Source organism: Apteryx rowi, unplaced genomic scaffold (genome assembly GCF_003343035.1).
Source record: "Apteryx rowi isolate R43461 unplaced genomic scaffold, aptRow1 scaffold_524, whole genome shotgun sequence".
Lineage (NCBI taxonomy): Eukaryota > Metazoa > Chordata > Aves > Apterygiformes > Apterygidae > Apteryx > Apteryx rowi.
Window position 1 is genome coordinate 289,024 of NW_020450788.1, and position 13,764 is coordinate 302,787.

Sequence of the window (13,764 nt, forward strand, 5' to 3'; positions counted from 1 at the left end):
AAATCCTTAAGCCACTTCATTTTAAAAAAGCAGTGTGAAGAACATGGAGCTGAGGCAGTGCAGGCATTGCTTCTCTAGCTTATAACCAAACGGTTTTTACTTCAAGTAATAGAAGAAAAATCACGGGTGGGCTATTAAACGTGAGATCTCCGTTCTGTAAGTAAGTTGCTGTGTTGAAGGGCTGTGGGGTGTCCTGTGTTCCTCGTCCCCACTGCTGCATGAGGCCCCGAGCTGCATTTGTGGGGTTGTGGGGAGGGAGGGAGGGAGCAGCTGCGCAGCACAGCCAGGGAGCCTCTTGGGTGATTTGAGGACTGGGATGGAGGAGGGAGGTGGCCGCTACAGGGCTGTCCCAGAGTTGCGCTGCAGCCGGGATTCACAGCTGGGAAACAGGTAAGCAGGCTGCATTGCCAAGTGCACTGGTTTCCTCAGACGGAAGCACCCAGTAATACCCTGTTTGACTCAGAAAATTCCTGAACCACAAGTTTCTGGAGACTAGCGGAGAGGGTACTGAGCAAGTAACACGAAGGGTTTTCTCTTACTCAGTTCCCCCCTCTTATTTGATGCTGACTGCTGAAGGAGAGAGAGTATGGGGCTTGGGCAGCTGTGTGACTCAGGAGGCTGTTTTTACCCCTTCTGCTAGCACAAAAGGGTCCTGTTCAACCCTCAGCCCGCTCTCAGCGATGCCACCTGGTAGCTGCGAGGAAACAGGGCCAAGGGGATGTACAGCCTCTCTCCTATTTTTCCCTGTCTTTTGCCCTGGAAGCTGAAAGTGCAGTAGTAGTACCATTGTGTCACAGCTGTGTCAGCATTCACTCTAGCAAAAAAAAAAAAGGGGGGAGAAGGGCTACTGAGCAAGAGATCCTTCGCTGTGTGGTGTGAGATGAGGCCCCAGGCATGCTTAGAGGGGGAAATGGGAGTGTGGGAAGGGAAGGAAGGAGGACGGGATGGAGATGCARGGAAGGATGGAGTGGGTGCAAAGGTCTTGGGCCCTTTGGGCATAGGGTTGGGTATTCAGTCATATGCAGGTTTCCAAAGGTGGCAATGGCTGTGTGGGACAGAGTCACTTCTGGGATATAGCACTCCCCCCAAAATATATATATATGTATGTATATATATGCCCACATACATTTCTCCAAATGTGTCCAAAAGGAACAGTTCTTCCCCCCACCCCCCTGGCTGCTCATGCACCTCATTCTCTACTCCCTCCCTGCCAGTAATGCCATAGCAAAGATTTGGTTAGGTACCGCAGCAAAACATAGCGCTTGCAGTCTGTTTGAATCCTTGTGTATTGGGATTTCAGGTGTGTYCTGCATGCTTGAACTTCATTCATGTAGACGTGACGGATAAAACAGGTGGGGAACTTTTTAAAACCAACCCAACATGCTTACAATGAGAATAAGGAGCTGTGTACCGGCAGCCTTTCRGTGTGTGCCATGTGCTGTTTGAAGCTTGTGGTGTGTATCTCACCTAACTGACAAAGGTATTTAGCAGAGAAGGAACTTGAACCTGCATTCCTGAAAGCAAGGCTAGTAAGGCCAGGTAGATAGGGGGCTCACCTGAGCTGGCAAAGAGCCGAGACTGCAGGGTTTCTGATCCAGTTGAAATKGGTCTTCTTGCGTTAATCCCAGGGTTTAGCACTGCATCCCCAGTTCCCAAGGTATTATATAGCTTCTAACGTATTTGCTGTCCTATTAACAATACAGGACCAATGTATTTAAACTTAAGGCAACTTTTTTTTTTTTTTTTTAATCTTCCTGAGTCTGGATCTTTGAGTCTTTCCTGAAATGTTAGTTCAGGTGCTTGTCACACAGATCTGAACTCTGATGTTAACCTAGCTGATACCTGGGCAGCGACTGTCCAAAATCCTGTTCAAATTACTCTATCCTCTTCCACTGTTGGTGTCACTAATTTCTTGTGGAAATATTCCATAGTCCTTGGGGGTGAAATAAGTTGATCTGTTTTGTGATTTTCTTGCCATCAATTGTATAGGAACTTCTCTGCTTGGGACAGAACAGAGGGGTATTGTTGGAAGGTGCTAAAGAATTATGAGTATTTGAGTTATTTTGCATGAGCCCCTGTTGTAGAGTAAGCACATAACTAAACCCAAGTGAAGGTAGAAGCTGGATCCCCTCGCCCCACATCCCAACTGTGCCAGCTGGCATAGGCTTAACAGACCAGTTAACCTCAGGGAAAAGTTAATGAATGTGGCCAGAAGAGAGTTTGGAGGCACTGAAAAAAGAGTCTGGGATGACTCTCAAACGGAAAATATATGCCACGATGTATAATATTCTCATAGCCGCCACTGATGGTTTGTTTTCTCACTCCTGGGTGGTGTGTTTTAGAAATGAATGGCATGAACACCACTGGGTGAACATCTCTTATTGGGAACTCTTTTTAGAATGAAATTTAGTTGATAAAATAGATGTTATAACTTCAAGTAGGCTTAGTACTGTCCTCCTAAGGATGATTACTTTGCCATACGTGTTCTGTTACACCTGATTATTTTTTTCCGAAGTCACAAAGGCTCCAGAGGGCTAGACTTTATCAGGACAGAAAAACCCACCTCAAGTCATTTCTCCTTGGAATGGGGAAAATGTAGCAGGCTGTGTGATCTGACAGCAAATCCACGGTATGGGAGTCGGTATCCCCTGGTTCAGCCACCCATTAAGAATTTTGTCTTGCTCCTCCCCTCCACTTGTTATCCTCTCTCTTCCCTTTCCGGCCCTGAAAATACACAAGCGCTTTTCATCCGCTGCCCTCAGGCTTGGGCCCTCTGCACTTCTGTATGAACCTGCTATTTTTGCTTCAGCTCAGTACCAGGCTGTCCTTTTCATTTTGTCTGAATTTCCACTGCAGGTTGTTTGCAACAACCGGGACTAGTTACATGACCAGCACGAGTGCTCTCCCCCAGCACGGCTCTCGCAAAAGAGCTTCAAAATGGGACATGCCCTTTGGAGCTCAATGTGTGAGAGGCAGGACAAAAGTACCCGAACTAAAGAGTAGAAGAACCCCACAGAATTCACCTTTTTTTTTTTTCCTTGCCATCCTACATTCAGCTCTTTTCGCTCCTTCCCGCCCTCTCATTTTCCCGGGGTCGGGTGAGTCACACTTTCCAGTGCCACCTGACCTTTCTCTCTGCCTGAATCAGCTTCTTGAAGGGAATTGTCCCTTGACACTGGCAAGGCAGCTATTTTGAGCCCGGCTGTTTCTTTCCTTCTAATCTTTTCTTCTGTTTCTTCTTCACCTTAATCATTTGTGTCCTTTGTGCTTGCATTATTATTATTTTTGCTTCTGCCGTGCCTCATTCTTTTACTTGTTTTGTAAAAATAGAAATAAAAAGTTACTTTAAAAAAAGAAGATACTGGCTCAAAAATCTAATGAAAAAATTCAAGAGTTCCAGAAACAAGCAAATATTGCAATTACTTTACATTGTCATAAAATGAGTCCAATACATGACTCTCTCCCACTCCCAACAATTTCTTTATCAACCATTGGAGAGGTAGTAGAGTTGTCCGTGTCAACAGATTTACACCCTCCCTGTCCTGTTGTCCCCATCCCTCTCCTGCCTGACAAACATGACGTAGACATTTGTGCTTTCTGACTGAAGCGATGCCTTTTCTTTCCTGCCCTGCCATGTGTCTGCTGTTTGACCTTGGTTCTGTTGCTTTGCCCTTCTGTGCCTCAGTTTCTCTTTCTCGTCCTGTTTGGGTTTCTCCTGTCCACTGAGCCTTTTGCAAGGGAACCACCTCTGCCTGTACAGGCAAGCGGCTCCTGGGAGGGTGCCGACTGTGGCTGATAGTGAGTTTCCTCGATGGCTTGAGGAGACTGAGCATTTGAGCTATCCTAATTATGGAGGGAGCTACTAGAAGAGGGGGAGGAGAGGTGGGCACCTGCAGGAAGGGGCTGGGCAAGCTGAGCAGCACTCCGACTGCTGCTGTCCCTGATGCCAGGCCCACCTGTGCCCCTCTTGGGCTTTGGGGAGCCCTCGGTGCCTCCTGAAGGTGCTGGGTGGCCGCTGGGGTCCCCGACTGTGTCATGCCCTGCTCAGGAGTTGCCACAAGAGAGAGCAAGGCTGGGAGGTTGTCCGCGGCACTGCCCTTTGGGCACCTTGGGCAGGGCTGAGGGCACCGTGGCCGTTCAGCCTAGCAAACCATCAGATATCAAATCCAGCTGGAACAAAATGCCCTTATTTCGAAGAAAAGCATCCAGCCCATCAAGATTATCGGTTGAATATGTTCCAGCGCTATAATGCAGCTGAGAGCAGGAAGAGGGAGCCCACACAGCGTTTCCTGCCTGCAGGGGGATGGTTTCAAAATGATCACCTTTGGGAAGGAGAAGCGCTCTCCTACATCTCTGAGCTTGCTGAGGCAGGGTGGGGGGGACCAGGGCTGACGGTTTGCCTGGCTTTACATCCACGTCCCAGTGCAGGAGGCACCAGGGATGCGATGGACAGTGGGATAAGCTGCTCTGTGCTTTTACCTGGTGCGGCAGCCACCAGGAGCCGTGTTATAACTGTGCTTGGGTTGATGGAAGGCACCAAAGCCAGGAGATGTTTGAGGGTGTTTGAGGGTGTCCTCTCCTTGCTTGCCACCTTCCATCAGCAAGGTGCATCAGCATCTCCCTTACATCCTACGTAAGTGCTACACAGGCACCCGCTTGTGCGGACTACATGCTCGTGGCAAGGCAGGAAAGGGCTATGAAACGCTTCCTGGTGACTTGTGGATATACCCGCCATACTAAAAGTACAGGGTGGTCGAGGAAGAGAGACGAGCTTGGCATCAGGACAAAAATCCTGCTGAGTTATGCTGCATGTTTCTGCCTACCCCGGGGCTGCGAAGCTCCTTCTCGCTGTTCTTCCTGTGAAACTCTAACGGCGACAACTCAGCATGTTCGAGCTCCTTTCTGGCAGCGTTACACCAGCCCGGGGTTTCCTACCAGCCTCAGTGGCAGGGGAATGTCCCCAAAAGGGCTCACCCTGCCTGGGAAATTCCTCCGCGCTGAAAAAGTCCAAGGAGCCCCTCTGACAGCTTCCGCACGCCTGTCGCAGCCTTCCTCCCCCTCCCCAGCCCTCCCCGTGGGGCTCGGAGATAGGTTGCAGCCGAACCACCCCAATAAAAAGAGCCATGTGAGTACGCAGGCTGGAGGTGTAAGAAACTGGGGGGGGGGGGGTAGGTTTTTTTTTCTGTTTTTTCTTTCTTTCTTTTTTTTTTTTAACCAGAAAGCCAGAGTAAGCAGGACGTTTGGGAGGGAGAAAAAAAAAAAAGTTTCCCTGCTGCTGCTTCTCTGTTTCATACCGTTAAACCTCAGAGGAACTTTTCACTCATTCACACAGATGTGGCCATAAGGGAYGGTTGGGTGCCAGTGGGGCGCAAAGTAGCGGCTTGCTCTCCGCAGAGCTAATTCTCGCTTCACTCTTCCGACATGAAGGTACACTATTATTTTATTTGCTCTATTGTTTAAAAACTGTGATTGATTGGAACAATATTAATTTGTTAAGTTTGTTATTATTATTACTTTTTGCTTCTAATAGCCTTGGAAGTGGCTTGTGCTCTAATTATCCAGTGAGATGTGTCTTGGGGTTGGATACAGAGTAGCAGTTGGCTTTTGGGAAGGATAATGGACAACGATCAAGTGTGAAAAAAAACACATTGAACAGCGGGATTTTTGAAAGGCCCCAGGTGATTTAGGGGCAAAGTACCAGTGGAAATCGCTGGAGTTTTTACCCCTACATCACCTAGCTGTTTCAAGCAATTCTGTCTCAAATAATCTTTTTTTTCAGGGAAGGATATAGTATGATATATATATCATACTATATATATAGCCCTCAAGATTTGGGATGGATGGGAAGCTAAGCTCTTAGAGCGCTGAGCAGAAGAAACATGGTTAGTGGGAGTGTGTGTTTTGTATAATCTTGATTACAGTTTCTTTTTGGGCAGCTCATCAGCAATTTGGGAATAGCAGAGCATCAGTAACATGCAAGCCTGGCAGCTTCTACAGGTCAGGAGTATGAGGTCATGGTGCATTCAGCGTGGCAAAACACATGTAAAAATAGGGATCTATGCCTACTTTCTTGCAATTTAGAGAAATTTTGGAGGAATGGAAAGACGTAAGTTTAACAAACTTAAACTACACTATGAAACTTAATAAACCAAGGAATAAACTTCTTTTCCTCATCTGCTGAGGGTTTCTCTGGCTTACCACGTGAGGTTGGCTGTGCAGCATTCCAGTTCATTACCAGCCTCCCATATGTGACAGGGAGGGAAGGGAGCTCAGCACTAAGCTTCTTGCAGAGGACAAAATGTGGTCTGGATTTTAGACTACTGTATTTTGGGGGCATGGCTGTACCACCACAGAACAGTTGTTTGAGACTTGCATACCGCATGGGCAGGGTAGCTTACAAATACCTTAGATTGCAGCACTGTATTTTCAGCTTGGACATCTTGCCTTGACTGGAGGCATGAACCAAGTTGAGGACGCGTGATGCCCTGGGCTCTCCATCCGCTGGTCCAGGTGACCAGCTGCTGAGGGACAGATGGCCCCTAGGGCATGGGGAACGAAGCCATATTTCTGCTCCTGCTGAAACTCCTCTACCAGTTATGTTCTTGAGGCAAGTGACTTCTTTCTGGTTAGTTAAACCTTTCATTGGCATGGAAAGCCATGTTTTTCCCTTTGCGTTTAGTGGAGCTGACAGGAGGTGAGGGGAATGCCCTCTGCCGTGGGAGCCTGGGGCTGGGGCTGAGCACGGGCAAAGCTCGGGGCACCTGGGGTGGCAGAGCAGCCCTGGCCCGGCAACCTCTTTTGCCTATGCCAGAGCCCTGCTGTGACTAGGGCTGGTAGGGTGAACTGGCTTCCAGCAGTTTTACTTGGCGTGTCCTCCCCATCCCCGGGAATCCCAGAGCAGCGGGCAGCAAGCCCGGCTCCAGCCCTCCTCCCTGCTCTGCCGCTGGCACAGCCAGCCCGGCTTGGCCCTGTGCTTTTGGGGGCAGCACAGCTCAACTCTGCTTCTGCCGCTGCAAAACCCTGTGTGTGCTTTTTGTGTTCCTGCTCACAGTCTCCTGAGACTGAATGGATGAGGCAGGGACTAGAGCTGCCTTTAGTCCTGATCTCTTTTTAAGCGATTGCCAGGAAATTAAAAATCCACGGCCTAGTGTCTGTGAAAAGCAAAAGTCTGTAAGACAGGATGTGTCTGGCTGTAGTCGGTGTGTTTTCCCAGCTGAGAGCTGAAGGAGAAAGCCAATGTGTGGGAACTGAGTTTTGCATGATGTCCCACTAAATCAAAGGCTTTGTTTCCATGTTTCTTGATACTTTATGCTAACTGATAAGCAATTTATATATTGCTGTAATTTGCCATTACTGTCCATTGTCATGGATTTCTTTTTAAATGTGTAGCAATTGCTTGTTAAGGTTGTAGAAGCAAGAACAAACATCATATAATGTCCTTTATGCTGAAATATGATACTTATTGTTGAGACATTTGTGGCAGCAAATTCTGATGCACAGATGGGTGACGTTGTCCCAGTTGAAGATGATTGCACACATTCAACTGAAGGCAAAACCTGCCCTGGTATGCACAGTTCATGACAAGCACCAGAAAACTTTTTACACCACTGCTTGGAAGCACCAAACATTTTCCTTATCATAGTAAAATTTTATTTGGTGGCCCTGGTTTAGGTGCTTTTTAAATGAGAAAATTTCCTGTTTCTTGAATTCTGGTCTGACTAATGGAGGACAACTCTACAGCTGAGTTTCAGGACTTTCCCGAGGTCAGATAGCCGTGTGATTTGAAAACTGGGATTTCTCTAGTAAATGGAAGTCTGAACTAAGGGCATTTAAAATCAATAAAATGAAAATCATACTGAAATAAGGTCAAGACATAAGACGTGAACAGCCAGCGCATTCACTTCAATAAGCTTTGCATCAAGTTTACATGGTACAAGTGTCCTTCTTTTACTGTGGTTGTCTTATTTCTCTCTGGGGTTTCCTGCACACAGATATGCACACTTGGGTCGAGTATATGCTCATAATCTGTGTAGGCTTGTGCAAATCAGTGCTGAGGCTTCCTGCAGGTGTTGAGCCTGCCATACAAGTACCGTACAGTTGATCTGCGCACATGCTGCCAGTACGTCTAGGATTTCTGGAAAGATGTCAACCCAGTTCGAAGTATTGTGCAGTAGATGTGACTGGTTTGCCATGTCCAAGAATTGGGGGACATGTCAAAATCTGCCTGGACAACATTTTTGAGTGGAAGAAGAGACATGTCTGAGAAGCCTGAATATATGGCAACCTTAACCTTAGACAGTCTACCCAGTACTGTACATATGAGCTGAGAGAGTGGAAAAGCGGGGTCCTGGGCAGATTACAGTTTGAAAAATTATATTTTTCTTGGTTAAATTCTCAGTGAGATAAAGCGCTTTTTCCTCTTCCTGTACTAAACAGTTGAACAGTGATGCTGCATTGCAGAGGACAGCTCTGCATTCCCTACCAGATTTTGTTTTACAGGTGGTTAAAATGGTTCTTGTTTGTGGAACGTAAGAAGACTGAAATCAAAGTCCGCTTGAGCCTAACTCACCTGCTGTGGTTACAGCACAGGTTCCTGCAGCTGACAGCACACAAGAAAAATTACTGTGGGCTCAGAATAACGGGTTATGGCCCAGCTTGGTTGCCCGAGTTGGGGGAAAAAGTCCTTCAGCATGAGACGTGAGCAAAGTTCACGCTTAAACCTTTACACCTACAATGAGACTCCCTAACAGCACTGAGGAACTGCACAAATGTGACAAGTTAATGCTTGCTAGTAGGGCATTGCTATTGGGAATCCTAACTCCCTTTCTAAACCAGAATAAAAAAATAGTAAAAATAGTAAGCAAAATATTTCTAGGCAAGAACATGCAGTATTTACCTCATCTAGGTACATAGTTGACATCTGACGTTGCCCTTTGGTATGGGGAAAGAGAGTTCTGCTCCTTATTTATATGCCGTGACATCAGTGGTGCGTGCATTTCCTTAGTGATGAGTGCCTACTGCAAAGTGCTTCTGAACTAATGAGATAGAGAAGCTTATGAGAAATCATGACTAACCACGGCATTGAGTATGCTGAGAGGAATGTCCACAAATATAAGGTGTGTGGGGAAACTGTTTACTTACAAAGAACTCAGATCAACATAGGCAGCTTTGTAACACTTGCTGGGTTTGGTGTTTCTTTTTCTCYGTACTGATTTTAGCTGCTATATAGCCACAGTATGAAAGAATCTACTTAGGAGCAACCAGCTTTCTTTCTTTTTTTTTTGTTTTTTAAATATCAAACACCCTGAGGGGGGGAAAAAAAAAAACAGAACCGATGGCTCTTTTCAGATCAAAGGAGCAAGCCCCAAAAGATATACAGAAATAAATAGTCTGAGTTTTCCTTTAATATGAAGAATTGTACATGCTCGCTTTTGAAGTTTAGGTTAATCCTAGAATGACAGTCTTGGAGACCAACAACTAGGAATAATGTAGCAATACAAGTATAGCAAAGGGGGAAGACTCCTCTGCACTACCTTTTAGAGCAAAAATATGTCACTGACTGCTTCCAGTATGCTGACATGTGGTCTCCTAAATTGGTAAAGCAAATCCACCTATTGATACTAAACAGGCTCTAAAAGTGAAATAGTTACTACGCTCTTATCTCCAGTTGTCTTGATGCTATTTTAAAAGCAAATTCAATGTTATGTTGGATTGTGTGGAATTTGTGTGCTGTGTGGAAATGCTTCTAGCATACAGAGGTGTGGCAGATGTATTCACGCACCTTGACTCAAAGTCTGCAGCAGGAGGCTAATTACACCTATTTGAGAATAAGGAACATCTGACATCCTTACAGCAAATATTCACCTACATGAAGCAACTGATTTGTTAGCTGTAACATTTTTATTTCCAGTTTAAGAAATACCAGAAAGGTTATACAAGAAGAAATGCACTGCAAAACCAAATCCTCGTTACTAGTAGTTTGTGCTCTGCCACTTTAGCTGAAGTGGGGTGCACTGAGGCTCATGGCTCAGGAGAGGCCAAAGAGAGATGTTTATTCCACTCTGATGCCTTCTGACCTGCTGGTGCTCTGAGAGCCAGCACACTTCTCACTTTCAGGGGAGACCACGTGCCCTGCAGAGACATCCACACGCTGCTTTACAGAAAAAGGAAAGTCCCACTTTCTAGTTTTTTTTTTTTTTTTTTTTTTTTTTAAAGTCTACAGCCCTTAGAGCATTCACCCCACTATGTGACTCAGGGACCAAGCAGTGCAGGCACTCTGGCCCTGTAAAGGCTAGCCTGCTCCCTACAGCAGACTGGCCATGTCTGTACAGCTTAACTTGGTCTCCTCTGAACCCCATGTGGTCTCCCTAGGACACATTTTTTATGTTTTTTTTCAACTTCACATGCCTAAAATAGTGTGTCACAGCTCACACTGTGCTGCTTTTAAAACAAGAAGATGTTGCATATGTTGGAGAGTGACTTGAAGCTGTAAGGGGACTTTTTGAGGGGGGAGACCAGGTAGGATACCCTTTTGGAGGGTAATATTACATAGAGGAAGACAACTCTGGCACAGTTTTGCCCATCCTGCCTCTGGGGAGTGGTCCTGGAGTAAACTGTGCCCAGGTTTCTTCCAAAGCGACTAGTTTGCTTTCTTCAAAAGAGATCCAGAATTAAGCTCATGTAAGCGCCCTGTTACCAGTCGGGGACCAGAACATGAGGGTAAACCGTGGGGCCAAGTTATTTGACAAAACAGAGGGAGAAACTAATTACATGTAGGATTAGATTGGCAGTGATCACTTCCATACTAAACTATAGAAGATGGTATTGGGTATTGGGAGGATGTGCTTCCAGCCATGCACAAATCTCTGCCTGTGCTCTGCAGTCACAGTGAGCGAAACAGCTCTCTACTCTTCACAGCAGGGAGTGCTCAGGCGGTCTCCATCTAGCACTTCCTCTATCACCTTATGTTATGGGCTTTGCAAGACTAATTACACCACTTGTGCATCAATTCTGTGTTAATGTAGTTTTCCTGGACATTTCCATTAAGCTTCCTCACTGCCATTTTGCAGTATGGACTAGATCTCCCCTTCTCCTGTGGTGGCGTAGCTCAGACCACAAAGCTTACATCAGAAAGGATAAACCAGAGTCGGTTCAAAACAAAATTTCTCCCTCGATCTGAATTTTTGCTATTATTATTAAAATACTGTTCTCAATATGAGAAAAAAATCTTATAATTAAAAAGGGTGTTGAAAACAATGGAAATGTATTTTAACAACAAATTGAATAGGCTTCATGATTTTGCTTCAAATTAGGGCAGCTGTTTCCTCATAACAAGAAAACAATTATTTGAGGCCTCATGATGAGAAAGCCCGGTACAGCATATTCAGTGCATCCTTCCTCAGTGCTGGCTCTAAATAGGAGAGCAAAATGGAGACCTATAACTGTGACTAACCTAGCTGTTGAGTTGGTAGTGGAAGTCAAAGATCTCATCTTTCAACCTTTCCGATTTTTCCAATGGAGGCAGAGACCCTTAACCACTGAGTGTAAACTTTGAGACAGTTGCATTTTTTTTTCTTATCTGAATTTTCACATCCCTTACAAGTAGCTCATGGGTGTGCACAGGCTGCCCACTCAAAACCAGTGATCAAAGCTGTTTCAGTGATCAAGTATATGGGTAGGTATAACCTAGAACAAGACTGATAAGCTTTAATTCTACGAAACTTATCCAGGCTATATTTTGAAGAGAAGGAAGAAGGATTTTTGATTTGGCAACAAATGCATTTTGTTTCTTATTTTTGCAGTGACCTGAGGTACCAATATAAGCACATCTCACTATTTGTAGATGTGTTTAAGAAAGGTATCTGGGAAAATGTTGCTAATACTGGCCGCTAGTTGGCATTATTGATACATTGTTGTAGATGAAGGTGGTGCAATAAAAACTTGTGATGCCAGCAGTCAGAGACCTGAGGCAGTCTCCTCCACGCTCACCTTCTCCGGCTCTGGATGCCGATGGATTACGTTGCATTACAGCACAGCCAAAGGAAGCTGGAGCTGCCTAGTCGCTGTGCCCCTGCAGCTCCTTCCCAGCCAACCCCCATTTTTTTTGGTTTCTTGTTGCCAATACAGCCTCTGTCAGGCTTCCTGTGAGGAGAGGAGGTGACAGCCACTTTTTGTTGCTACCCTGCCCAGGAGGAACTTTCTTACGCTGAAGTTGTCTGCTAGGGTTTTGGTCGCCACAGATGTTACGTAGCATTTGGACCCCCCCAAATACTCAAGGTCTGCAGCATTAGTAATTTCAATGTATAAATGTAGCAATAATTTGCCAGTAACTTACATTGAAGCACTTTGAGAGTACAGGGCTGTCAAGAGCCAACTCATCTTGTGCAACAGATGGGTGTGTGTATTTTTGAAAGAGCCTTTTGTTACAGAGCTCACTGGAATTAGACTTGTCCTAATCTGCTTTGACTGGGAGTAGTTTTGTGTCAAAAGACCTGATAAATAAGATGTCACTGTTGAAAGAATTATGAATTAAGGTATCAGTGTTGCCTGAAGTAGATTTTACTTGGTAAAATGAGAGCAAGTCAGCAATTCAGCCCCCAGTAGAGTAGGAATGTCAGAACAGAATAGAAAAAAAATCCCAAACCCTCTTCTTTAAACTAAAATAAAAACCTCATTAAAATCATATTTTATAGAATAATTTTCATTCATCTGTGGAGACTAATCTTTAATTAAGTAAATTCCAAGATCATTACTGAATGGCAATGATCAGGACACTGTCTGCCTCTCCCTGCATGTGTTTTATAAGTGAAATCCACTTTTGGTTTGAAATCCACTTTTAATCATGAAATGTTAAAGATAATTACAGACCACTATAATGCTGAATCTAATTCTTTGAATGATATATTTCTGAGATTCACATTATTGTTTGCTTGTTAAAAGACAAGATCCATTTGCCGTAGTAGTGGGAGACCCTAACAACTAGATTAAGCTGCCATTATATTTAAAACTGCTTGCTTTCTTGGTTATGTGGCAATGATGTAAATGTAAAGTTTGATCAGTCAGATCTGTTTCCCCAAAAGCTGTTATGGATCCCTCCATCAGTTACCAAGTGTGCAAAGAGCATTCCAGAGCTAAAGGATCTCTGATCAGCAAATGCTTTTTAACAAAGAAATGATTAAAATAGCTACCTAAGGCTAAGATATCTTAATTGAGATCTAGGGTTTTGAGAACAACAGAGAAGGATCTTTTTGCATGTTTAAAACACATGGCCTGATTTCACAGATTCTTCCTTGCATAAAGAGGTTCACTGAAATCAGTGAGAATGCTCACCTGGGAGGCAGCTCCTGATTAGGGAGCAAATGAATTTTTAAATTTATTAGACTGTGCTATTTCTGGCACTACTTAGTGTCTGCTTTCATTTTTATAGATTACATTGCAAATTTTACTGTGCTTGCATAAATTCAACCTAAAGCTTAAAACAACAGTCTTTGGAAAAGAAAACTGTGTGTATAATTCCAAATGAAACTCTTCCTTCACCTGTCAGGAAAAAAAATATTTGAAAAATACAAAGTAATTCCCTCCTGCGTCCTCGCAATTGATTAATATAATTTTATGTTGCACCTCTCAGTTGTTTTTTAATACCATTAAAACATGTATAATAACCTAAATTATAGACCTCCAATTTACATAATATACTTTGGAAATACTGTGGTGTTTAACTACATACTTTTTGAGGCAGCCAGAGTGCTGAAAACATCCTAATCA